We start from the raw sequence: 27,563 nt of genomic DNA on the forward strand, positions 1-27,563 counted from the left end.
GGAATGCCTGTCATTCCTCCACTCTCCTGAGGCCCAGGCAGCAGCTGGAGGAAGAGGAGCTTCCATAATGGCAAACCCACTCCAGTATTCTTGCCTGGAAAACCCCATGGATGGAGAAGCCTGGTGGGCTACAGTCCATGGAGTCACAAAGAGTTGGACAGGACTGAGCGACTTCACTTTTCACTTTCCATAACTGCAAGGCAACTCATGGACCCAACAGAGGCTAAGATGCTATGGTCTATAACCTCATTTCCAAAGAAGTGTGTGTAAATGTAAAGTGAATTAATGGAAATGTTAGTCTAGAATAGGTAGATTGGACATTTTATATTGGAAAATCTTTTGTTGTATTAAATAATCCTATAATAAAATCCGTAAGTTTTTTTAAAAGGCTACCTCTGATCTGTTTGTATTTTATATATTTCATACATTAAAGCCAATTGCGTGAACAGAAAACAATTCACTGCACAGACACTCTGTGGCTTTGACACCCTGGAGTTCTGGAGGCTGACTTTTCATTTCCCCTGAACATTTAAGAGACACACCTGAACTGTCTTTCTTGCTTCACCCCAAGTTCAAACGGAAGATCCCCTGGAGAAGGGAAAGGCTACCCACTCCAGTATTCTGGCCTGGAGAATACCATGGATGGTATAGTCCATGGGGTCGCAAAGAGTCAGACACGACTGAGCGACTTTCACTTTCTTCCAGGGAAAGGGAAGTGTTTGAAATTTTGAGCCACAAACATTGGGTGGGAAAGGAGGGTAGAGTTCTATTTAGATCTCTTGGGTTGTTTTGAGGGTTGCTATTGAAAATTGGATTTTATAGGTAATTTAGTTAATAGCACATGTCAAAGTTATATTACAATCTTGTTCCAAAGGAAAAGGCTTTTAGTAGGCCAAATAAAAATTTTGCTCCAGGGACTTCCGTAGTGGTCCAGTGTACTGGTACAGGTTCCATCCCTGGTTGGGGAATAAGATCCCACATGCCCATGCTGCATGACGAAAAGATTTTTAAAAAAGATTTGCTCCATTATGGAAAAAAGAAAATGGATAGACAACCATTGTTTGATCAGATGAAGAAAGAGTTTCTAGACCCTTGATAGAAGACTCTCAGATAGAAATCAGTTGGGTAGTGTGTGTGTGTGTGTGTTAGTCAATCAGTCATGTCTGATTCTTTGTGACCCCATGGACTGTAGCCTGCCAGGCTCCTCTGTCCACATAATTCTCCGGGTAAGAATATTGGAATGGGTAGCCATTCCCTTCTCCAGGGGATCTTCCCGATCCATGATTGACCTGGGTCTCCTGCATTGCAGAAAGACTCTTTACTGTCTGAGCCACCAGTTACTTTGTAGGTGAGTAGCTAGTTTCCTACATGGAACAATGGACTAGTTCCAAATTGGGAAAGGAGTACGTCAAGGCTGTATATTGTCACCCTGCTTATTTAATTTCTATACAGAGTGGTGGTGGTTTAGTCACTAAGTTGTGTCCAACTCTTGTGATCCCATGGACTGTAGCCTGCCAGGCTCCTCTGTCCATGGAATTCTCCTGGTGAGAATACTAGAGTGAGTTGCCATTTCTTTCTCCAGAGGTACTTCCCGCCCCAGAAATTGAACCCGATCTTCTGCATTGCAGGCAGATTCTTTACTGACTGAGCTATGAGGGAAGCCCTGTAAGCGCTCTCTGCAGAGTACATCAAGCAAAATGTCGGGCTGAATGAAGCGCAAGCTGCAATCAAATTTGCCGGGAGAAATATCAATAACCTCAGATGTGTAGATGACACTACCCTTATGGCAGAAAGCAAAGGGGAACTAAAGAGCCTCTTGATAAAAGTGAAAAAGGAGAGTGAAACAGCTGGCTTAAAACTCAACTTTCAAAAAACTAAGATCATGGCATCTAGTCCCATCACTTCGTGGCAAATAGATGGGGAAACAATGGACACAGTGACAGATTTATTTTCTTGGGCTCCAAAATCACTGCAGGTGGTGACTGCAGCCATAAACTTAAAAGCCACTTGTTCCTTGGAAGAAAAGCTATGACCAACCTAGACAGCATATTAAAAAAACAGAGACATTACTTTGCCAACAAAGGTCTGCATAGTCAAAGCTAAGGTTTTTCCAGTAGTCATGTATGGATGTGAGAGTTGACCATAAAGGAGGTCACTCAGCTGTGTCTGACTCTTTGCGACCCCATGGACTGTAGCACACAAGGCTTCCCTGGTGTGAGCACGAAAGGATTGATGCTTTTGAAACATGCCATTGGAGAAGACTCTTGAGAGTCCCTTGGACAGCAAGGAGATCCAACCAGTCAATTCTAGAGGAAATCAACCCTGAATATTTATTGGAAGGACTGATGCTGAAGCTGAAGCTCCAATACTTTGGCTCCCTGATGCGAAGAGCTGACTCATTGGAAAAGACCCTGATGCTGGGAAAAATAGAAGGCAGGAGGAGAAGGGGATGACAGAGGACGAGATGGTTGGATGGCATCACCAACTCAATGGATATGAGTTTGAGCAGGCTTGGGGAGATTGTGAAGAACAGTAAAGCTTGGTGTGCTGCAGTCCATGGGGTTGCAAAGAGTTGGACACAACTGAATGAACAACAACAAAAAACTAGTTTCCAGAATGTGTTGATCCCATTAAAATTCATCAAAAAATTGCTTTAAACTGCGTGCTCAGTTGTTCAGTCATGTCTGATTCTTTGTGACCCCATGGGCCCTCCCAGGCTCCTCTGTCGATAGGATTTCCCAGGCAAGAATACTGGAGTGGGTTGTCATGTCCTTCTCCAGATTTAAACATTGTCAACTACAAATTGGTACCTGCCAAAAGTGTTTGTCAACGACTGAACAGCAACAAGGCCATTTGCCATCTGACTCTGTGGTGACTGGATACTGTGCTGCTGCAGTTGTTGACCTTTGACACGCCCTGAAGGCAGTCTAGGGTGGAGAGTGAGGCATTCTGTGTTCTAGGGAAACTGGTGGAACAGGTCTTTGTTGTTCAGTTGCTAACTTGTATCCAACTCTTTGTGACCCCATGGACTGCAGCAGGCCAGACTTCTCTGTCCTTCACTATCTCCCGGAGTTTACTCAAACTCATGTCCGTTAAGTCTGTGATGCCATCCAACCATCTCATCCTCTGTCACCCGCTTCTCCTCCTGCCCTCAATCTTTCCCAGCATCAGGGTCTTTTCCAATGAATTGGCCCTTCATATGAGGTGGCCAAAATATTGGAGCTTCAGCTTCAGCATCAGTCCTTCCAATGAATATTCAGGGTTGAGGATTGACTGGTTTGATCTCCTTGATGTCCAAGGGACTCTCAAGAGTCTTCTCCAGCACCATAGTTTGAAAAGCATCAGCTTTCTTGATGGTCTCTCACATCCATACATCCATACATGACTACTGGGAAAACCATAGCTTTGACTATATGGACCTTTGTTGTCAAAGTGAGGTCTCTGCTTTCCAATATGCTGTCTAAGTTTGTCATAGCTTTTCTTCCAAGGAGCAATGGTCTTTTAATTTTGTGGCTGCAGTCACTGTCTGCAGTGATTCTGGAGCTCAAGAAAATAAAGTCTGCCATTGTTTTCAGAAACTGATTTCATGATCCCAATCCTTGTATCTTCTCATATCTAGAAAAGTACTAAATCCCTTTATGGTAATCCAAGCTCCTCTTGACTAGTAGAAAACCTTTTGTAAGGTGCTTGATTGCACTGAACTCCCCCTTCACCAACATCTTATATGTTGACCTTCCCCCACTGCCTCTTTGGAATACTTCCTCAGAGCTGGCTGAGGTGCTGCAGTCTCCCAGGCTGCAGTTCTCATTCTGCCCCAAATAAAACAACTCTCACCCTGTGCATCTTTTTAGTCGACAACATGTTCTCAAAAATTTTGTTTTTGTTTTTCCTAGAGGGAAGCTGTGCATTAGATCCTACAAAAGCATTTTGCCCTAGATCAATTTGGGACAATTTGTCTTTTACTCTGATTAAACACGTTTATATTCCTAAAATGTTTAGTATAGTTCTTGGTATATAGAAAACTCTAGAATTCTTCAAGAGGGAGAAAAAGAAGAGAAAAAGAGAAAAGAAAAGAAGAAAGAGAAAGCCATGTTTCTCTCTTTTAAGCCTTAGCTCTTCACTCTTGTTAAGGAAAAACTACTCAAAGTTTGGAAATAGGCTAAAAGGAATTATTTCATTTCTTTTTAATATTTGGGGGCATTGCCTAGCAGGTCTTATCAGTGATTATCCAATTCTTTAGAGGAGTGTACTTTTATTTCATTTATTATTTACTATTGACTAGAACATTTAAAAACTATGGGCTTCCCTGATAGCTCAGTTGGTAAAGTATCCACCTGCAATGCTGGAAGCTCCAGTTCCATTCCTGAGTCAGGAAGATCAGATGGCGGAGGGATAGGCTACCCACTCCAGTGTTCTTGGGCTTCACTTGCAGCTCAGCTGGTAAAGAATCTGCCCGCAATGCGGATTATCCAGTTCTTTAAAGGGGTGTACTTTTATTTCATTTATTATTTACTATTGATCAAAACACTTAAAAAGTATGTAATTAATTTGTAGAAGGCTGAGACTGAAACCGAGAAGGGCCATGTGGGGATCCCAGGCATGGAGATCTTTCTGATCCCCTTTTCTCGTAGCAAGACTCCTGCCTCCATCACCTTCCTTGATTTAGAAAGGGCTGATTTGAATAGTTGCTAATTAAGGGCTTCCTTGGTGATTCAGGACTTCCATGGTGGCTCAGATGGTAAAGCGTCTGCCTTCAATGTGGGAGACCCGGGTTCAGAAATTCCTAGGTCGGGAAGATGTCCTGGAGAAACAAATGGCAATCCACTCCAGTATTCTTGCCTGGAAAATCCCATGGACGGAGGAGCCTGTAGGCTACAGTCCATGGGGTCACAAAGAGTCGGACACGACCGAGCGACTTCACTTTCACTTTGGTGATTCAGAGGTAAAGAATACCTCTGAGTCTTTTACTGTCTCTTGCATTGACAGGATTCTTTACACTAGCGCCACCTGGGAAACACAAAAGTTTCCTTCTTCCCACACCGGGAGTCGAACCCGGGCCACCTGGGTGAAAACCAGGAATCCTAACCGCTAGACCATGTGGGAGAAGACAAGGGAGGGGCGGCCAAGAAGCTACCTGCAGTAGGATGAAAGGGCCCAGAGACGTTCATCAAGTTCAGGAGAGTAACCACCCGATTGGAGGTTAAGGGAGTGCAAGCAGTTTCACACCCAATCTTGTCAAGTGGTGGTTTAGTCACTAAGTAGCGTCCAACTCTTGCGACACCATAGACTGTAGCCGGCCAGGGTCCTCTGTCCATGGGATTTTCTAGGCAAGAGTACCGGAGTGGGTTGCCATTTCCTTCAAAGACCCTACATTTGACCCACTGTTACGAAAACCATCATTAAGTTCTCTGGATTTGAGACACAGGTTTTCGAGGCAAAAGCCCCGTGTGTGTCTCCCTTCGCCCGGCAAAGCAATAAAGCTATTCTTTCCTGCTTCACCCAAAACTTATGTCTCTGGGATTTGATTCGGCAAGGGTGTACAGAGAGGCCGAGCTTTCGGGTAACGAAATTAACCCAAATGTTTTCTGTCCAGAAAGAAAGTGAAAGAAAGTGAAGTCGCTCAGTCGCGTCCGACTTTTTGCGACCCCGTGGACTGTGGCCCACCAGGCCCCTCTATCCATGGAATTTTTCAGGCAACAAATACTGGAGTGGGTTGCCATTTCCTTCTCCAGGTGATCTTAACCCAGGGATCGAACCTGGGTCTCCCACATTGCGAGCAGACACTTTATCATCCGAGCCACCACGGAAAGCCAATGCTACTCTGTCCAATAGCGATACAAAACAATTTTTTACTAGAAAAAGATAATTCCAGGGCTCCCGTTGCAGCTCAGTGGTAAAGAATCCTCCTGCCAATGCAGGAGACATGGGTTTGATCCCTAATCTGGGAAGATCCCACACGCCGAGGAGCAGCTAAACCCGTGCGTGCGTGCTAAGTCGCTTCAGTCGTGTCTGACTCTTTGTGACCCCATGGGACTATAGCCCGCCAGCTCCTCTGTCCATGGGATTTCCCAGGCAAGAATATTGGAGTGGGTTGCCATTTCCTCCTCCAGGGGATCTTCCCGACCCAGGGATGGAACCAATGTCTCTTAGGTCTTCCTGCTTTGGCAGGCGTCTTTTTCACCACTAGCGCCCCCTGGGAAGCGAAGCCCGTGAGCCGCAGCTATTGAGCCTGTTTTAGAGCCGGGGAGCCGCAATAACTGAGTCCACGTGTTGTAACTCCTGAAGCTCGCCGACTCAACAGGAGGAGGCACTGCAATGACAAACCTGCGCACCGCAACTATAGAGCAGCCCCCACACACCGCAGTTAGAGAAAAATCCTAGCAGCAGTGAACACCCAGCGCAGCCAAAAATAAAATAAAATTAAATTAGAAAAAGACAACTCCAAAGATTATTGTGTTATTGCCCTTTGGGCATTAATTGGATTGTCTTTTTTTTTTTTTTTTGATTATCGAGCATTCATTCTCTCTGTTGAGACCATATCCACTGATCTGTTTCCCCCTCCCCCTCCCAACACTATGCAGCTTTCAGGATTTCAGTTCCCCTGCCAGAGATTAAACCCGGGCAGGCCACAGCAGTGAACGCCTTGAATCCTAACCACTAGGCCACCAAGCAACTCCCATCTACTGATCTGTTTTTACGTTCACTGATCATTTCCTTGGTTATATCCAACCCAATGTTAATCACACCCAAAGCATTTTTGACTGCAGATACGGCATTTTCAGTTTGGGGATTTCAAACTGATTTCAAACTTGGTTTTTCTTTTATAGTTCCCAACTCTCTCCGGAAATTTCTCATCTCTTCAGTCATTATGCAGATCTTCTGTAGACTCTGATAAATTCATCCATGTTATTTCAACTTTTTGCTAATTTCAACGTTTGAGTCATTTGTGGGTATCTTTAGATTGACCGATCTTTCTCTTCATTACAGATCACAGTTTCCTGTTTTGTTGAATGTCTAATAATTTTTAAAAATCAATTACTTCTTTCTGGCCGTGCTGGGTCTTCATTGCTCTTTCCTTGGGCTTTCTCTAGCTGCAGCAAGTGGGGGACTACTCTTTGCCGCAGGACACGGGCTTCTCACTGCGGAGCACAGGCTCTAGGTGCCCGGTGTTCAGTAGTTGCAGCACCCAGGCTCAGTAGTTGCTGCTCTTGGGCTCTAGAACATGGGCTCGGTAGTTGTAGTGCATGGGCTTAGTTGCTCCACAGCATGTGGAAGAAGAAGCCCTTCCCAGACCAGGGATCAAACCCATGTCCCCTGCATTGGCAGGCAAGTTCTTATCCTCTGCTGCTGCTGCTGCGAAGTCAGTTCAGTTGTGTCTGACTCTGTGTGACCGCATAGACGGCAGCCCACCAGGCTCCCCCGTCCCTGGGATTCTCCAGGCAAGAACACTGGAGTGGGTTGCCATTTCCTTCTCCAATGCATGAAAGTGAAAAGTGAAAGTGAAGTTGCTCAGTCGTGTCCGACTCTTAACGACCCCATGGGCTGCAGCCTACCAGGCTCCTCCACCAGTGGGACTTTCCAGGCAAGAGTACTGGAGTGGGGGGCCATTGCCTTCTCCACTTATCCTCTGCACCACCAGGGAAGTCTGAAAGTCTAATAATTTTATTATGTATTTGACATTGTGGATTATATGTGATAGAAACTAGATTCTGTTATCTTCCTCTGAAGAACATAGTTTCATTCTAACCAGGACATGAAAGTAACCTAATGTTCATTGACAGGTTAATGTGGTACATATATACAGTGAAATATAACTCAACCATAAAAAGGAATGAAATTGGGTCATTTGTGAAGTGAGTCCAAAAGAGGAAAACAAATATTGTATATTAATGCATATATGTGGAATCTAGAAAAATGGTACAGATGAACCTATTTGAAAGGCAGGAATAGAGATGCTGACAGAGAACAGACGTGTGAACACGGGGAGGATCGGGCGTGGGGTGCATTAGGAGATTGGGACTGATACATGTGCATTGTCGTGGGTAAAAGAGATAGCTAGTGGAAACCTGCGGTATAGCGCAGGTTGCTCAACTTGGTGCCCTGTGGTGACCTAGGTGGCTGGGATGGTTGCTGGGGAGGAAGATCCATGAGGCAGTGGATGAATGTATACATCTAGCTGAAGTGAATGGACATATTCACTTCATTGTACAGTGGAAAGTAACACAACACTGTGAGCAGCTATAACACAATTTAGAAAAAAAAGGAAATTTTACAAACACTTCAGAAAACAATTTGGCCTTATTGAAAAAATTAAAGATGTGCAAACCATATGACTCAGCATTTCTACTCCAAACAGTTGTATGCATGTACCAAGAGATATGTATAAAATATTCATAACAGTATTCTTTCTACTGTCAAAAACTTGAACCTAAACCTAAATGTCTGTCATCAGGATAAGGGATAGATTGTAATACGTTTCCAAAGTGGGATATTATGCAAAAAGAAACAGGATTAAGTACAGCTCCATTCAACAAAATAGATGGAACAGAAATCTAAAGTTGAGTTAAAAAAACAAGTTGCAGAAGATGATGCACAATATTGATGGCTTTCCTGGGGCCTCAAATGGTAAAGAATCTGCCTACAATGTGGGAAACCCAGGTTCAATCCCCAGGTAGGGAAGATCCCCTGGAGAAGGGAATGGCTACCCTCTCCAGCATTCTTGCCTGGAGAATTCTTTGGAGAGAGGAGCCTGGCAGGCTACAGTCTGTGGGGTCGTAAAGAGTCAGACACGACTGAGAGGGTTTCACTTCAATTTCACTTCACATGCACAATATGAGCTCATATATTAAAAGCTGAAAAAAAACCAGCAAAACTAAACAATGTATTATTTTAGGAAAGCACACGTTTATGACAAAATTATTTTTAAAGTGAGGAACATTCAGGACAGTGGTTCGCTGATGGGGTGATGGTGGAGAATAGAAGATAAGTTGGGAAGGAGTGAGGAGGTAGATTATTAAACAGCGCTGGTAATGCTCCAACTCTTGAATTAGGGCATGTTCAGAGCCATTTTTTAGAAATGTTATTTTTTTTTTTTGGCTGCTCTGGGTCTTTGTTGAGGCACAAGGGCTTCTTCTGGTTGTGGCCCGCAGGTTTAGCTGCTCCATGGCATGTGAGATCTTAGTTCCCTGACCAGGGATGGAACTCCTGTCCCCTGCATTGGAAGGTGGATTCTCAACCACTGAATCACCAGAAAAGTCCAAAAATGTTCCACATTTTGCTTAGAAAAGAAAGAGAAGTCGCTTAGTCGTGTCCGACTCCTCGTGAACCCATCCTTCATGAACCCATGGACTGTAACCTACCAGGCTCCTCTGTCCATGGAATTTTTCAGTCAAGAGTGCTGGAATGGGTTGCCATTTCCTTCTCCAGGGGATCTTCCTGACCCTGGCATTGAACCTGGGTCTCCCTCTTTGCGGGCAGACACTCTACCATCTGAGCCACCAGGGAAGCCCCCACATTTACACATTTCACTTGGTATTTTACAAATACAGCACAATGTGGCAGAGAAAAATTCCTGGCCATATTATATCATTGAACTCCCTAATAGCTGGGATGCAAAGGACAATGGACTAATATTTTCAAAGTGCTGAAGGCAAAGAACTTTGGAACAAGAATTTTATCTCTAGTTATGCTGCTGCTGCTAAGTTGCTTCAGTCGTGTCCGACTCTGTGTGACCCCATAGATGGCAGCCCACCAGGCTTCTCCGTTCCTGGGATTCTCCAGGCAAGAATACTGGAATGGGTCGCCATTTCCTTCTCCAATGCATGAAAGTGAAGTTGCTTAATCGTGTCCAACTCCTAGGGACCCCATGGACTGCAGCCTACCAGGCTCCTCCGTCCATGGGATTTTCCAGGCAAGAGTACTGGAGTGGGTTGCCATTGCCTTCTCCCACAATAAACCATAATTGTGTAAAATAACCTAATTTGTATACATTTCCTAAGTAAAGTCTACATTACCCTCTCTTATCTCACTTTTTTCCTCCTAAGCAACCTGACCCCTACCCCAAATGCAGGTGTCAGATTCCTAAAAAGTCTGGAGGAAAGCTATGAAAAAATCAGGAGGCATGCAGGTTTGTGGAAGAAACCAGCCAACCGGTTCTATCATTTAAATACTCTAGGAAAATAAATATTTATTCAAGACCTCAGGAATGTTGCCACGAAAGACCTTGTTTGATATCCCTCCTAAAGTAAACAGAGCAAGAAGAGAACTGAATCCAGGAGAAAGCGATGAGATATGGGGAATAAAGGAGACTATATGACTTAATAAATTCTATCAGTATCTAAATAGTGATTTCTCCCCTTCCTCCCCTCTGTCCCCTCAAAAAACAAAGTAAAACAAGAACAAACAAAAACCCCCCAATATTGCAAATGTCAGAACTTAAAACTCTATGAGCTCTTAGCTGGTAATCAGAGAAATCCAAATGAAAAAACAATTAGATAACATGTTGGATCTATCATAATGCCAAAAAGTAGAAACTCAAGGCAATTCAAAGGGCCAGTAAAGATACGGAGAGCACAGACTGTTCCACAAATTGCTGATGGAGGGAGGCATAAATTATGTGTGCTTTGTCCCCAAATGCTGTACATAGGTAAGTATATCGATGTTTGTCCTGTGACTCACCAATTCTACTCCTGAGTATATATGCATAGACCATCTCACTCCCTCCACTCCCCACCCCCAAATGCCAAAAAGACCTTTCACACATATTAATAGGGTGTAAGTTTCAGAAGAAGGCTTACCTGGTGCCTCAGTGGAAAAGAGTCTGCCTACCGATTCAGGAGACGCATGTTCAGTCCCTACATTGGGAAGATGCCCTGGAGAAGGAAATGGCCACCCACTCCAGTAGTCTTGCCTAGGAAATCCCATGAACAGAGAAGCCTGACAGGCTACAGTTCTTGGGGTCACAAAAGAGCTGGACCCACACAAAAACATAATAATAAAAAAGAAGAGTCAGACACGACTTAGTGAATAAAAACAACAATAAAGTTTCAGAAAGTTTATTTCATGTTGTGTATGTAGCTGAGTGGAGGTGATGGAATTCCAGTTGAGCTATTCCAAATCCTGAAAGATGATGCTGTGAAAGTGCTGCACTCAAAATGCCAACAAATATGGAAAACTCAGCAGTGGCCACAGGACTGGAAAAGGTCAGTTTTCATTCCAATCCCAAAGAAAGGCAATGCCAAAGAATGCTCAAACTACCGCACAATTGCATTCATCTCACACGCTAGTAAAGTAATGCTCAAAATTCTCCAAGCCAGGCTTCAGCAATATGTGAACCGTGAACTTCCTGATGTTCAAGCTGGTTTTAGAAAAGGCAGAGGAACCAGAGATCAAATTGCCAACATCCGCTGGATCATGGAAAAAGCAAGAGAGTTCCAGAAAAACATCTATTTCTGCTTTATTGACTATGCCAAAGCCTTTGACTGTGTGGATCACAATAAACTGTGGAAAATTCTGAAAGAGATGGGAATACCAGACCACCTGATCTGCTTCTTGAGAAATCTGTATGCAGGTCAGGAAGCAACAGTTAGAACTGGACAGGGAACAACAGACTGGTTCCAAATAGGAAAAGGAGTACGTCAAGGCTGTATATTGTCACCCTGCTTATTTAACTTATATGCAGAGTACATCATGAGAAATGCTGGACTGGAAGAAACACAAGCTGGAATCAAGATTGCCAGGAGAAATACAAATAACCTCAGATATGCAGATGACACCACCCTTATGGCAGAAAGTGAAGAGGAACTCAAAAGCCTCTTGATGAAAGTGAAAGTGGAGAGTGAAAAAGTTGGCTTAAAGCTCAACATTCAGAAAACGAAGATCATGGCATCCGGTCCCACCACTTCATGGGAAATAGATGGGGAAACAGTGGAAACAGTGTCAGACTTTATTTTGGGGGGTTCCAAAATCACTGCAGATGGTGACTGCAGCCATGAAATTAAAAGACGCTTAGTCCTTGGAAGGAAAGTTATGACCAACCTAGATAGTTCACATATTCAAAAGCAGAGACATTACTTTGCCAACAAAGGTTCGTCTACTCAAGGCTATGGTTTTTCCAGTGGTCATGCATGGATGTGAGAGTTGGAGTGTGAAGAAGGCTGAGCGCTGAAGAATTGATGCTTTTGAACTGTGGTGTTGGAGAAGACTCTTGAGAGTCCCTTGGACTGCAAGGAGATCCAACCAGGTCATTCTGAAGGAGATCAGCCTTGGGATTTCTTTGGAAGGAATGATGCTAAAGCTGAAACTCCAGTACTTTGGCCACCGCTTGCGAAGAGTTGACTCATTGGAAAAGACTCTGATGCTGGGAGGGATTGGGGGCAGGAAGAGAAGGGGACGACAGAGGATGAGATGGCTGGATGGCATCACTGACTCGATGGACGTGAGTCTGGGTGAACTCCGGGAGTTAGTGATGGACAGGGAGGCCTGGCGTGCTGTGATTCATGGGGTCGCAAAGAGTCGGACACAACTGAGCGACTGATCTGATCTGATCTGATGTAGCTGAAGCTGGAGGCAAACTGTGCATCTACCATTAAGGAGACAAATGAGAAAACGTGGCCTTTGATAGCACATTGTACGGTGGTTAGAAATGATGAACCGGATTTACATTCAGCAGTATGATTGTATCATAAATACGTTCAGTGAGAAGGTAAGAAGCAGAATTCCAAAGCACATTTTTGTAAACTTATGTACATTCAAAACATTTATTCTTAAATGAACACTATATTTTTCAAGACACCTTCATTCACTCCATCACGTATTCAATAGTATTCTTTAATACTTATTATGTGTCAGGCACCACTCCTGACATTGAGGATATAGTAGCAAACTAAGAAAATTGTGCTTTTTCTAGAACTTATATTCTACTAGAAGAAATGAGATGATAAAGAAAAATAAATGAGAAACACAAGATGGAGATTGTGGATGCAGGAGATGTGGTATCTTTTTTAAGAGACTCACTGTATTTTATTATTTACTTTTGGTTGCACGGTTCTTTGTTGCTGCACTTGGACTTTCTCTAGTTGTCACGAGCAGGGGCCACTCTTCGTTGTGGCTTCTCATTGCAGTGGCTTCTCTCGTTGCAGAACATGGGCTCTAGAGCACTCGGGCTTCACTGGTTGCGGCACTTGGGCTCAGTGGTCGTGGCGCACGGGCTTAGTTGCCCCATGACATGTGAAATCTTCACGGACCAGGGATCCAGCCAGCCTTAGAAGGAAGATTCTTATCCACTGTTTCACCAGAGAAGTCAGATATGTGCTATTTTTTAATACAGGGTGGCCATGGAAGTCGTCTCTGATAAGGGAAACTCTTTAAGAGAAGGAACAAGATTGGATATGTGGGGGAGGAGAACTCTGGGCAGAGAACAGCATGTGCAAAGGTCCTGAGGTGGGAGTGTGTTTGGCATATTTTAGAAACATTAAGGAGGCCAGCGAGTGGTCAGAGTAGTGAGAGAGTGAGTTATAGGGAGTGAGAGGTGTGGCAGGCGAGGTCACACAGGGCTTTACAGGTTGTGGCATGCACTTAGGGTTTTGCTTGGAGCAAAATGAGAGGCTTTTAGGGGAGGAGGGAAATGATCTGGCTTATTTTTAAGGAATTACCATGCTTTTTGTGCAGAGCTAAGACTGGGGAAGCATTAATGAGGGATTACAGTGATCCAGGACAAGGTGATGGTGATTTAGAAGAGGGTGGAACGAGAGATGTGAAAGGCCGATCTTTAGAGAAAAAACGAAAAGCTACCAGAGAATATCTTTAAGGACTATGCTATGCTAAGTCACTTCAGTCGTGTCTGACTCTGTGCGACCACATAGACAGCAGCCCACCAGGCTCCCCTGTCCCTGGGATTCTCCAGGCGAGAACACTGGAGTGGGTTACCATTTCCTTCTCCAATGCATGAAAGTGAAGAGTGAAAGTGAAGTCGTTCAGTCGTGTCCGACTCTTAGCGACCCCATGGATTGCAGCCTACCAGGCTCCTCGGTCCATGGGATTTTCCAGGCAAGAGTACTGCAGTGGGGTGCCATTGCCTTCTCCGATCTTTAAGGACTAGGATACCTCAAACAAAATATTTTCAGAAGTGCTAAGCATAAAAGAAACAAATTTGACTACATTAAATGAAAAACATTTGTTCATCAACAGATACCACCAAGAGTAAAAGGACCAGCTGTAAACTGGGAGAAGAGCGAGGATTTTTAAAAAGAGCAGACAATTTATGAGTGAATGGGTGTTGAGGGAACTGGAGGTACCACGGATGTTGTTGAGGGTTTTGGCCTGAGCACTCGGAAGATTGACAGAAAGACTGGGGAGGAGAGTCAGTTTAGGTGAAAAAACCAGGAATTCGGTTTGGATGTTCAGGATGCCCATTAGGCATCAAAGTGGAGGTATTAGGAGTCTATTGCCCGTTTGTCTAGAATAGAATTCAGGGGAGAGGTCTGAGGTTACACTTTTGGAAGCTGCAGTAGATAGAAGGTATTTAACTCATGGGATTATTATTATTTTTTTTTTTTGGATACAGTATGTATTCTTGTATCTCACTTCTTCTTTTTTTAGTATTTATTTATTTGACTGCACCAGGTCTTAGTTGAGGCACCTGGGACCCTCGAGCATCCTTGCGACATGTGGGGTCTTTAGCTGGGGCACACAGGGTCCCTAGCTGCCGCACACAAACTCCCAACTGCAGCATGTGGGATCCAGTTCCCTGATCAGGGATGGGACCTGGGCCCTCTGCATGGGGAGTGAGGAGTCTCAGCCACGGGACCACGAGGGAAGTCTCTAAATCAGGGGATTTTCTTTTTTAAGGTTATTTATCTATTTTTAAATGAAACAAAGATGAATATTTTAATGATAAAAGGTACAATTCACAAAGAAGATAGACATCATAAACCATTAGACACTTTAACAACAAAGACACAAAGATACATAGCGCAAAAATTAGAAGAAAAATATAAGGGAAAAGAAAACATATAATCATAGTGAGACAAACTAACATTTCTCTGAGAATATTTTATCAAGTGCAGAAAAAATAAGAATAGGACCATCTTGACTGATGTCATTAATAATTTCAATATAATAGGTTTGTGTTTAATTAATTTATATTAATCATACCCTATACAAAAGGTCAAGGAATTAAATGAAGTCACCAAGGGATGAGCAAGAGAAACTGAGATCAAGCACAGAGACAATTCTTTATTTAGAAGGAGGGAAGGTGGTGAGGAGCCAGCAAAGGGGGCTGGAAAGAAATGGTCGCTGAGGTTGGAGAAGGACCAAGAGAGGGTAGGATTCTGGAGGGCAAGCAAGAAAGTATTTCCAGGAGGTAGGAGCGATAGGCTGTGCGCAGTTCTACTGATAAGCTGATAAAATGAGCCAGGACTGAATAGTGTTGGTAAAGTTAACTTAATGCAATGATGAAATTAAAAGCCTCACTAGAAAGGGCTCTAGAGAGACAAGGAGAAATGGGTAAAGCAACTAGAGACAGCACTTCTTCTGTGTGTGTAGCGGGGCTTGGAACACTTGAGAACTCTATTTCCAGTTACCACCTCTGCTCTCCATTCAAACAGTAATATAAATAGACTAGAAACACACGGCACTCACACACACTCATATACAGATCAGGTCATAAGATCAGCAACTAATCCCTTACCTCCCCAGTCACTCCTGGAGCGGTCAAAGGTTTTAAAAAAATATTTATTAACTTATTTGGCTGCACCTGGTCTTAGGTGCCAAAGAATGCTCAGACTACTGCACAATTGACTCATCTCACACGCTAGTAACTGCTACTGCTGCTGCTAAGTCGCTTCAGTCGTGTCCGACTCTGTGCAACTCCATAGACGGCAGCCACCAGGCTCCCCCGTCCCTGGGATTCTCCAGGCAAGAACACTGGAGTGGGTTACCATTTCTTTCTCCAATGCGTGAAAGTGAAAAGTGAAAGTGAAGTCGCTCAGTCGTGCCCAACTCTTAGCGACCCCATGGACTGTAGCCTACCAGGCTCCTCCATCCATGGGATTTTCCAGGCAAGAGTACTGGAGTGGGGTGCCATTGCCTTCTCCAACACGTTAGTAAAGTGATGCTTAAAATTCTCCAAGCCAGGCTTCAGCAATACGTGAACCGTGAACTTCCAGATGTTCAAGCTGGTTTTAGAAAAGGCAGAGGAACCAGAGATCAAATTGCCAACATCCGCTGGATCATGGAAAAAGCAAGAGAGTTCCAGAAAAACATCTATTTCTGCTTTATTGACTATGCCAAAGCCTTTGACTGTGTGGATCACAATAAACTGTGGAAAATTCTGAAAGAGATGGGAATACCAGACCACCTGACCTGCCTCTTGAGAAACCTGTATGCAGGTCAGGAAGCAACAGTTAGAACTGGACAGGGAACAACAGACTGGTTCCAAATAGGAAAAGGAGTACGTCAAGGCTGTGTATTGTCACCCTGTTTATTTAACTTATATGCAGAGTACATCATGAGAAACGCTGGACTGGAAGAAACACAAGCTGGAATCAAGATTGCTGGGAGAAATATCAATAACCTCAGATATGCAGATGACACCACCCTTATGGCAGAAAGCGAAGAAGAACTAAAGAGCTTCTTGATGAAAGTGAAAGAGGAGAGTGAAAAAGTTGGCTTAAAGCTCAACATTCAGAAAATGAAGATCATGGCATCTGATCCCATCACTTCATGGGAAATAGATGGGGAAACAGTGGCTGACTTTATATTTCTGGGCTCCAAAATCACTGCAGATGGTGATTGCAGCCATGAAATTAAAAGATGCCTACTCCTTGGAAGGAAAGTTATGACCAGCCTTGACAGCATATTAAAAAGCAGAGATATTACTTTGTTAACAAATGGCCATCTAGTCAAGGCTATGGTTTTTCCAGTAGTCATGTATGGATGTGAGAGTTGGACTATTAAGAAAGCTAAGCACCAAAGAATTGATGCTTTTGAACTGTGGTGTTGGAGAAGACTCATGAGAGTCCCTTGGACAGCAAGGAATCTAACCAGTCCATACTAAAGAAATCAGTCCTGAATATTCATTGGAAAGACTTATGCTGAAGCTGAAACTACAATAGTTTGGCCACCTGATGTGAAGAACTGACTTATTGGAAAAGACAGTGATACTGGGAAAGATTGAAGGCAGGAAGAGAAGGGGACGACAGAGGATGAGATGGTTGTATGGCATCACTGACTCAGTGGACATGAGTTTAAGTAAACTCCAGGAATTGGTGATGGACAGGGAGACCTAGTGTGCTGTAGTCCATGGGGTTGTGAAGAGTCAGACACCACTGAGCGGCTGAACTGAACCGAACTGAATTCTACTGATAAGTTAATAAAATGAGGCAGCACTAAAGAGTTTTGGTAAAGTTAACTTAATGCAATAATGGAATTAAAAGCCTCACTAGAAAGAGCTCTAGAGAGTTCACATGTGTCAACTAAAGAACCTGAATGCTGCAACAAAGACTGAAGATCCTGCAAGGCTGCACCTAAGACCAGCTGCAGCCAAATAAATTAACAAATATTATTTAAAAACCTTTGACCTGATCCAGGAGTGACTGGGGAGGTAAGGGATTAGCTGCTAATCTCATGACAAAGTGCTGTCTCTACTTGCTTTACTGACTTGTCTCTAGAGAGACCAAGAAAAGAAGTCAGTAAAGCAAGTAGAGACAGCACCTTGTGTGTGTGGTGGGGCTTGGAAGACTCGAGAACTCTATTTCCAGTTACCACCTCTGCTCTCCATTCAAACTGTGATATAAAAAGAATAGAGACACACACACTCACTCACCCACACACACTCACTCACCCACACACACTCATATACAAATCAGGTCATGAGATTAGCAGCTAATCCCTTACCTCCCCAGTCACTCCCGGATCAGGTCAAAGGTTTTTAAAAAATATTTATTAATTTATTTGGCTGCAGCTGGTCTTAGGTGCGGCCTTGCAGAATCTTCAGTCTCCGTTGCGGCAGGTGGGATCTAGTTCCCTGATCAGGGATGGAACCTGGGCCCTTGGCATTGGGAGCACAGAGTCTTAGCCACTGGACCATCAGGAAAGTCCCAAGTTTAACTGATGTTTGTCCTCAGCTCCTTCTGCTTCCCTCTGTCTCCAGGGCTCTGGTCTTCCCTGAAGGCTGCACCATCAAGAGGGAAAAGAGATGCAGACCTTGGAAAAGCCTGTGTGTGGCAGCTTGGTCGTCTGAGAACGGGTCGGGGGGCACACGGAGTCGGCTGCCCTCCCCTCTCTCCCAGCCTTCTTCGCGTGCCCTGCCCCCAAATCCAACAACACGGCCCGCCCGCGCCCACGGGCACCATCCCTCTGGCCTCTCAGTTTCGTCTCTACAGGCCCTGTAAGACTGCCAGACTCTGATGGTCCTTGTGCCAAAGCCACTGGTTCCCTCAGATATGGCTCCTTCCTTTAGCAGAGGTGCCTGGCCGGGTCCCCCAACCTCCACAGACCCCTGACCTAGAGGAATCAGAGGCTAGAAGTTTGGGGCAGCTTATCCCAACTCTCACCTGAATGGACTGTCAGCACCATCATGACAACCTGTCCCGGCATATTCTGAAGTGACTGCAATGGTGATGCCTCCTTCAATAGCTCAGGCCGCCCGCACACAGGGCAAAGTTGCTCCGTAGACAATGCGGTGAGTGGCAGAGCCCAGCTAGGATCTGAACCACTGGCACGTTACTGCCCAGGCCCCTCCTTGAGTGAGGAGGGCACAGGCTATACCCACTGGAGCCCCTATTTCCAGATTGGACAAACAAGGCAAAGTCCTTGACTCCATGGGGCACTTCCTGCAGCAGGACAGTCCGCTGTGGTCTGCCCCAGACTTCCAGACCATCTGCGAAGTTGGTGCCCCTCGGCAGCCAGATTCAGCCTAATGCATGCAGGTAAGAACCTGATTTGTCCTCTGGGGCTGCGGGGTCTTCGGGCCCATCTTCGAGTCTTGTGCTCCTGCCTCTTCTCATCTGAGACCACCCAGCTCCCGCTTCCTTTTCTTCTTCCTCTGAGCTCTGCTTCTCCTTCAGAGGATTCCCCCCTGTCTTCCACGTCTGTGACTTACACATGTGATCCAGAGCGTGTGCCGATCCTTCTAACACGTCTCACAAAGAGGCGACAGTTCCCCTGAGGACCCATCGTCTCGAGACACAACAAGGACCTCCCGTGGTGCTCCAGAGGGTGGTGGGGATGAGGTTTCAGGGCAGGGGGAAGGCCAAGGTGCCGGAAGACATCTCCCCGGAGCCCACCCCAAGCAAAGCTGAGTAAGATCGGGGGTGGAGAGCAATGCTGGGGGAAACTGGACTCGTTGGGGATAAGGAAGGGGAAGAAAAATGCAGCTGCAGAGCAGAGACCAGCACTGTGGCCCCAGAGCATAGGCTGTGCTCATGGTCATGTCCACGTGCTCTGTGGGAGAGGCGGTCACGGGAGTGGCCAGTGGGGGCGTGGGGCAAATCCTCCATGCTTGTGACGTGAGTGTGCCTGTGCTGGACGCTCCTGTGAGTGTCCTGGATGGAAAGCCACACCTGGGTGTCTAGCTGTGACCATGGAAGTCCTCATGCAGTTTTCCCTGACCCTCATGTCCGGCCACCAGCAGCCCCAAGGGCACCCAGTGCCGACCCCTGGGCCTCCAACCACCGAGCTGATCAGAGGGACAGAAACAGTGACCCCACTTAACCTTCAGCTCTATACCTGTGCGGGGTCAGTCTTATTCCACTCAGGCCCTCTTCTATGGGTCGCTCCTCCATTCCCTTCTGTCCTCACCTGCATTGTTCCCAAGACTGTTCCACAGCACTTTGGAAGAGTTTTGCTATCAGGGAAAGCAGAGATGTGGCCCAGTGCCAGGAGGGACCTGCGTGGTCAATGGAAAGTTTTTGCTCATTTGTTTTCAATGAGATAAATTTTAAAAATTGAAGGGAGTGTCTATGGTGGAGAAGAAAAGCAGGGGTGGGGATTGAGGGTGAAGTTGTTACTATTGTTCAGTTGCTAAGTTGTGTCCCACTCTTTGGGACCCCATGGACTGCGGCAGGCCAGGGTGAAGTGGAAAATGGAAAGTGAAGGATGACAGAGCTATAATCTGGAGAGAAAGGTGGAGCTGTCTCTGCTGGAGGCCAGGCAGGGTGGAGAAGCAAACACACGGAACAAAACAAAACAACACCCTCTTTTCCCCTCCTGTTGTTTATTACACACCGCAACTGCTTAATTCACAGTTCTTCCATTCAATGCTGTGAATACTCAGACATTAATGTTTTCTATCTCTTTTACTCCATATGCCTCCTAAGACAAGAGCTGAAAAGCTAGAAAGAATGAATGAATTGGTTGCTCTGTTTCTCTGAGATCAATGAAGGCACTGCAGCATCTTTAAAGAGCATCTGGGGTCCCAGGTACCGTTCAATTCAAGAGACTGAGTTTGAGCCGGGAAGGGGCCCTTTCTGCTAATACCTGGGCTGTGATCAGACCAAGGATTTTATGTCACTAGGGACCTGAAGGTCATTTTTGTTTTTACCTGCTCCTCCCGAACGTGGGCAGACCATCAGAGCCCAGGACAGTAGTATCTGCTTAACTACAGTAATTCGCCTGTTTGCCAGGAAATTTTTTGTGCAGGGAATGGGTGTCTGAAGACAAAGGGCTACAGAGCTGACACAATGCCCGCTGTGTGCTGCCATCCAGTGGGCTCGAGACGACTCCTGGAGACATTTTTGTTGGGTTACTGCACACCCACAAATAGCTACTTAAAAACAAGGAAAAGAACAAAACTTCATAATTCGAGGGTTATTTAGGAAAGGCATTTAAAAATTAACAGACGCTCCTGTTACTTCTTGCAATAGACTCAAAATTGTCCTCCCAGCCTCTGGTCTCTCCCACACCAATCCATTCTGCACACTGTAGTGGGATCCATCTCTGTAAAGCATAGCTGTGATCTGCTCACTTCCATGCTCCAGCACCTTCCATGGCTCCACATTGCCTTTAAAACAGCGAAGCCCCGAAGATCCTTCATCCGGGAACCTCTCGTCTCTTTCCCTCACCCATCTCCCACTGCTTCCTTGAACACCTGCTCAGCTGCAGCTTCTTTCTCCTTCAGGGGTTTCCTCTTGTCTCTTCCTCTCCTCCCACCCTCCCCTGCTGACTCCCACTCACTCTTTCTCTCTTCACATAGATGTTGTTTCAACCGAGGAACCTTCTTCCCTATGTGCCAACCTCTGGGCTGAGCTAGGTGCCAGAGCAAGAGGCTTCCATAACACCCTGAACTTCCTTCTATCATGAGAATAGTTGTTCCACATTGCAGGTGTTTGTTTCATTGTCTTTCTTGCTACACAGGAAGTTCGGTGATGTCAGGGGGCGTGTCTATCCTGCCCTCTTTGTCTCTCCGGTGCCTGTGAACGCGAGCCACAGAGAAGGAATAAGTGAACTCAGCCCTCTTCTGGAATCTGATAGTGGTGATGGCTGCCCAACTCTGTGAAAATACCAAAAACCACTGAAGTGCATACTTTAAAAGGGTGAACTTGATGGAATGCAATTTAGATATATAAAAAAAAACTGTTTTTTAAAATGCAAGCCATAAAATGACAGATGATTTATATCCAGAACAGATACACAACTCCAGCAAGTCAATGATAAAAAAGGAAACAACCAAATACAAACAATGGATAGACAAATGGAAGGGCAACTTTGTAAAAGAGGAAATCTAATGAAATGGAAATGGCCAATAAACATGAAAGTGATCAGGTCCACCCATCATCAGGGAATGCGAGGTAAAGCCTACTGACATGTTGATACCTGGCAGAAACCAACACAGTGCTGTGAAGCAGTTATCCTCCAGTTAAAAATAAACAGGTTAAAAAGCACAACGAGGGACGTCCCTGGGGATCCAGTGACTAAGGCTGTTCTTCCAACGAGTGGGATTAGGGGCATGGGGCTAAAATCCCACATGTTGCGTGGTGAGGCCAAAAAAAAAAATTAATTTTTGTCACATGATGAAGTACTACCACAATGAGGACTGATGCTTTTCACCTACAGGTGACAAGATGAACACGTATTACAAACGCCGTGCTGTGCAAAACAACCCAGAAACAAGAGTCCACACCACAGTTCTACTCACAGACACAGTTGTTCTCTGGTGGGACAAGGTTGGATAGTGGGGACTCCTTGTGGGAGGCGAGTAGGGTGGGAGGAAAAGGCGGGAGGTGCCAGGGTGCTTGTGATACTTTACTTCTTCATTTGCATGACAGTTACATAAGTGTGCCCATTTGTGAACATTTTTTGAGCTGCATACACACATTGTATGTGTGTGTGTGACATTTCAATTCAAAAATTAAAAAAATCCTACCCATTCTTCCATGTACTTTTAACATACTCCCTCAATAGCATTCAAAAAGTCACACAGTCTCTGGGTTAAGAGGAATTGATGGTAACTCTACCTCCTCTGATGAACTATGGAATGAGGTTCGTGACATTGTAAGGAGACAGGGATCAAGACCATCCCCATGGAAAAGAAATGCAAAAAAGCAAAATGGCTGTCTGGGGAGGCCTTACAAATAGCTGTGAAAAGAAGAGAAGCAAAAAGCAAAGGAGAAAAGGAAAGATATAAACATCTGAATGCAGAGTTCCAAAGAATAGCAAGAAGAGATAAGAAAGCCTTCTTCAGCGATCAATGCAAAGAAATAGAGGAAAACAACAGAATGGGAAAGACTAGGGATCTCTTCAAGAAAATCAGAGATACCAAAGGAACATTTCATGCAAAGATGGGCTCGATAAAGGACAGAAATGGTATGGACCTAACATAAGCAGAAGATATTAAGAAGAGATGGCAAGAATACACAGAAGAACTGTACAAAAAAGATCTTCATGACCCAGATAATCACGATGGTGTGATCACTGACCTAGAGCCAGACATCCTGGAATGTGAAGTCAAGTGGGCCTTAGAAAGCATTACTATGAACAAAGCTAGTGGAGGTGATGGAATTCCAGTTGAGCTATTCCAAATCCTGAAAGATGATGCTGTGAAAGTGCTGCACTCAAAATGCCAACAAATATGGAAAACTCAGCAGTGGCCACAGGACTGGAAAAGGTCAGTTTTCATTCCAATCCCAAAGAAAGGCAATGCCAAAGAATGCTCAAACTATTGCACAATTGCACTCATCTCACACGCTAGTAAAGTAATGCTCAAAATTCTCCAAGCCAGGCTTCAGCAATATGTGAACCGTGAACTTTCAGATGTTCAAGCTGGTTTTAGAAAAGGCAGAGGAACCAGAGATCAAATTGCCAACATCCGCTGGATCATGGAAAAAGCAAGAGAGTTCCAGAAAAACATCTATTTTTGCTTTATTGACTATGCCAAAGCCTTTGACTGTGTGGATCACAATAAACTGTGGAAAATTCTGAAAGAGATGGGAATACCAGACCACTTGATCTGCCTCTTGAGAAATCTGTATGCAGGTCAGGAAGCAACAGTTAGAACTGGACATGGAACAACAGACTGGTTCCAAATAGGAAAAGGAGTACGTCAAGGCTGTATATTGTCACCCTGCTTATTTAACTTGTATGCAGAGTACATCATGAGAAACACTGGACTGGAAGAAACACAAACTGGAATCAAGATTGCCGGGAGAAATACAAATAACCTCAGATATGCAGATGACATCACCGTTACGGCAGAAAGTGAAGAGGAACTAAAAAGCCTCTTGATAAAAGTGAAAGAGGAGAGTGAAAAAGTTGGCTTAAAGCTCAACATTCAGAAAACGAAGATCATGGCATCTGGTCCCACCACTTCATGGGAAATAGATGGGGAAACAGTGGAAACAGTGTCAGACTTTATTTTGGGGGGCTCCAAAATCACTGCAGATGGTGACTGCAGCTATGAAATTAAAAGACGCTTACTTCTTGGAAGGAAAGTTATGACCAACCTAGATAGCATATTGAAAAGCAGAGACATTACTTTGCCAACTAAGGTCTGTCTAGTCAAGGCTATGGTTTTTCCTGTGGTCATGTATGGATGTGAGAGTTGGAGTGTGAAGAAGGCTGAGCGCCAAAGAATTGATGCTTTTGAACTGTGGTGTTGGAGAAGTCCCTTGGACTGCAAGGGGATCCAACCAGTCCATTCTGAAGGAGATCAGCTCTGGGATTTCTTTGGAAGGAATGATGCTAAAACTGAAACTCCAGTACTTTGGCCACCTGATTCGAAGAGTTGACTCATTGGAAAAGACTCTGATGCTGGGAGGGATTGGGGGCAGGAGGAGAAGGGGACGACAGAGGATGAGATGGCTGTATGGCATCACTGACTCGATGGATGTGAGTCTGAGTGAACTCCGGGAGTTGGTGATGGACAGGGAGGCCTGGCGTGCTGCGATTCATGGGGTCGCAAAGAGTCGGACACAACTGAGTGACTGATCTGATCTACCTCCTCTATGATCTCATAGCACTTTGGGATCCTTTGATCACACACCTGGAAGCATCTGCATGGAAAGAGCGAGAGCTTTGGGGACCTGGGTTCTACTGCCAGCCACTTCCCATGTGGGTGGCCATAGACAAGTCCCCCACAGCCACACGGTACTTAGCCACAGCAGCAGGAAGTGACTCTTGATTTAAGCAGAAAAAGGAATCAGGTAGTTGCCAGAATTCCTAGAAGGCCAGAAGCAGGCTCAGAGGCATAATGCCCGGCATGATGCTTAAAATTACACTACAGAACCAGTCTGGCACAGATCCCATGGCTGTGGTTGAGCTCACACAGCCAGCTCCAATGGGCACTGGGGCTGGACTCCAGGATGCCCCCGGGACTTTCCTGGTGGTCTGGTGGTTGAGAATCTGCCTGTTCAGGGGATTCCATGCAGGGAACATGGGTTCGATCCCCGTTCCACGAACTAAGATTCCACATGCCTTGGGCCAACTGGGCTTCCCTGGTGGCTCAGAGGTTAAAGCGTCTGCCTGGAATGCAGGAGACCTGGGTTTGATCCCTGGGTCGGGAAGATTCCCTGGAAAAGGAAATGGTAACCCACTCCAGTACTCTTGCCTGGAGAATCCCATGGAGGGAGGAGCCTGGTAGGCAGCAGTCCATGGGGTCGTTAGAGTCAGACACGACTTCACTTTCACTTCTCACTTGTACGCTTTGGAGAAGGAAATGGCAACCCACTCCAGTGTTCTTGCCTGGAGAATCCCAGGGACGGGGGAGGCTGGTGGGCTACCGTCTATGGGGTTGCAAAGAGTCGGACACGACTGAGGGACTTCACTTTTTTCACTTGGGCCAACTAAACCCGTGCACCACAAATACTGAAGCCTGTGTGCCTAGGGTCTATGTTCTGCAACAAAAGAAACCACAAGGAGAAGCCCATGCATCACAATGAAAAGGAGCTCCCGATCGCTGCAACTAGAGAAAGCCCACACACAGCAATGAAGACCCAGCACAGCCAAAAATAAAATTAATTAATTAATAAAACAAAGAAAATTAAAAAAGAAAAGAATGCCCAGTGTGGCGGCTTGAATCCCGGACGTGGCTGCCCCTGTGTAGGGTGCCAACACTTGCCTCTGGAGCAGATTCTGCACAGTTCCTATCCCTTGATGCTGCCAACTCTGGATTCAAAGTCTGTGGCAGGAGTGTCTGATTAGCAGAGCCTAGGTCATGTGACGTCTCCCTAGCTGCAAGGGACTCCGAGAAAATGAGCGTCTGGCCTTTCCAGCTTTTATATCAGGAGGTGGTCCTGCCTCTTTTTAAGTAGAAGATTTCCCAAACACAAGAATGGTCACTGTTGGTGCTCAGAGTAGCCTGCCCCAAGATATGCCACAATGGCATCTTGATTATTTTGAATTAAGGTTGCTTGAGAAACAGCTGGTGGAAAAAAAAATGATATTTATAAAAACCTCTCTAACATCCCTTTCCAGAGAAGGCAATGGCACCCCACTCCAGTACTCTTGCCTGGAAAATCCCATGGATGGAGGAGCCTGGTAGGCAGCAGTCCATGGGGTCGCTAGAGTCGGACACGACTTCACTTTCACTTCTTACTTGCATGCATTGGAGAAGGAAATGGCAACCCACTCCAGTGTTCTTGCCTGGAGAATCCCAGGGACGGGGGAGGCTGGTGGGCTACTGTCTATGGCATTGCACAGAGTTGGACACGACTGAAGCGACTTAGCAGCAGCAGCAGCAACATCCCTTTCTCTCCTTGATAGTGGGAAATAAATCTCCCATGTGAAGGTATCCTTCCTGTACCAGGAGAGAGAGCATCCTTATCAGCAGAGTTAGGGAATTCAAGGCTAATAAACCTGTATAAACAAATATTGTCACTTCTTCATTCATCTGTTACTCCAAGCCCAAGCCTCTTTCTTTCATTGTTGTTGCTGTTGTTTAGTCACTCAGTCATGTCTCATGTCTGACTCTTTTGTGACCCCATGGACTGTAGCCCACCATGCTCCTCTGTCCATGGGATTTTCCAGGTTAAGAATATTAGAGTGGGTTGCCATTTTCTTATCCAGGGGATCTTCCTGACCCAGGGTTCTAACCAGGGTCTCCTGCATTGCAGACAGATTCTTTACCATCTGAGCCACCAGGGAATCCCATCACAATGAACCAAAAATGATATTGCATAAACATCCTACTTTGTTCAATTCAGAGGTCTCATTTCTGACCTCTGTGCGTATGAATTAATCTTTTTCTCCTGTTAATCTGTCTTGTGTCGATTTAATCGTTAGACCAGCCAAATGAACTCAACATCACCAAGAGGACAAATGTCAATGATATTGAGACTGTTCGTCTCAGATTAGGACTTGAACTCATGTGTGGGGGCTCAAATCCAGCCAAAATCCATGATCTCCCAACTGAGATCACACACCTGGTTTTCGGACTTAAAGAAGCTCAGGTTCTTGATGTCTCATGGCAGAAAGAATTCAATGAGAGCCAAAGTAATAGGTAAGAAGTGGATTTATTTAGAGAGGAACACATTCCGCACAGAGGATGTGAGTCATCTCAGAAGGCAAGAGTGGCCTTGAAATATGGTGTGGTTAGCTTTTATGGGCTGGGTAACTTCGTAGGCTAACGTGTGGAAGAAGTGTTCCAGCTCTTTTGGGGAAGCGGTGGAGATTTCCAGGAACTGGGCCGTCGACCACTTTTTGACCTTTAAGGTCTGCCTGGGAATTGTCGTGGCTCCTTTGAGTGTGTCATTTAGCTTGCTGATGTGTTACAACGAATGCATACCGAGGCTCCAGGTTTAGCGGAAGTTGATAAATCCACCATCTTGAACCTATTTAGTTCTAATAAGTTTATGTCATGTCCTCGGACTATACTGTTCTTTTAAAAGTTGTGCCCTGCCCCCTTCCCTCCTGTTTCACTTGCACCTGTTTCCTCATCCAAAAAATAGAAACAATGCTCACCCTTTGCATGGGAGCTGTAATGGCTAAAGGAGCTAGTGGGTAGAAGGGACTCATCCTATGCCTGGCACACAGAAGAGCTTAATTAACGGTAAACATCATTATTGGTGACTTCGGTTCCATTCTAATGTCTCCTCCACTCCTAGCGGTCTCCAAACTTTGGCCTCTCAGCC

General features: G+C 45.2%; 1 non-coding gene across 1 annotated transcript; it reads right to left on the reverse strand.

Moving 5' to 3' along the window:
• Positions 1-5,031: 5,031 nt before the first annotated feature.
• On the reverse strand, positions 5,032-5,103 carry TRNAE-UUC (transfer RNA glutamic acid (anticodon UUC)). Its single transcript has one exon. It is a non-coding gene; the product is annotated as a tRNA-Glu (tRNA).
• Between the last annotated feature and the right edge of the window lie 22,460 nt (positions 5,104-27,563).

The sequence above is a fragment of the Bos taurus genome, chromosome 2 (assembly GCF_002263795.3).
Source record: "Bos taurus isolate L1 Dominette 01449 registration number 42190680 breed Hereford chromosome 2, ARS-UCD2.0, whole genome shotgun sequence".
Lineage (NCBI taxonomy): Eukaryota > Metazoa > Chordata > Mammalia > Artiodactyla > Bovidae > Bos > Bos taurus.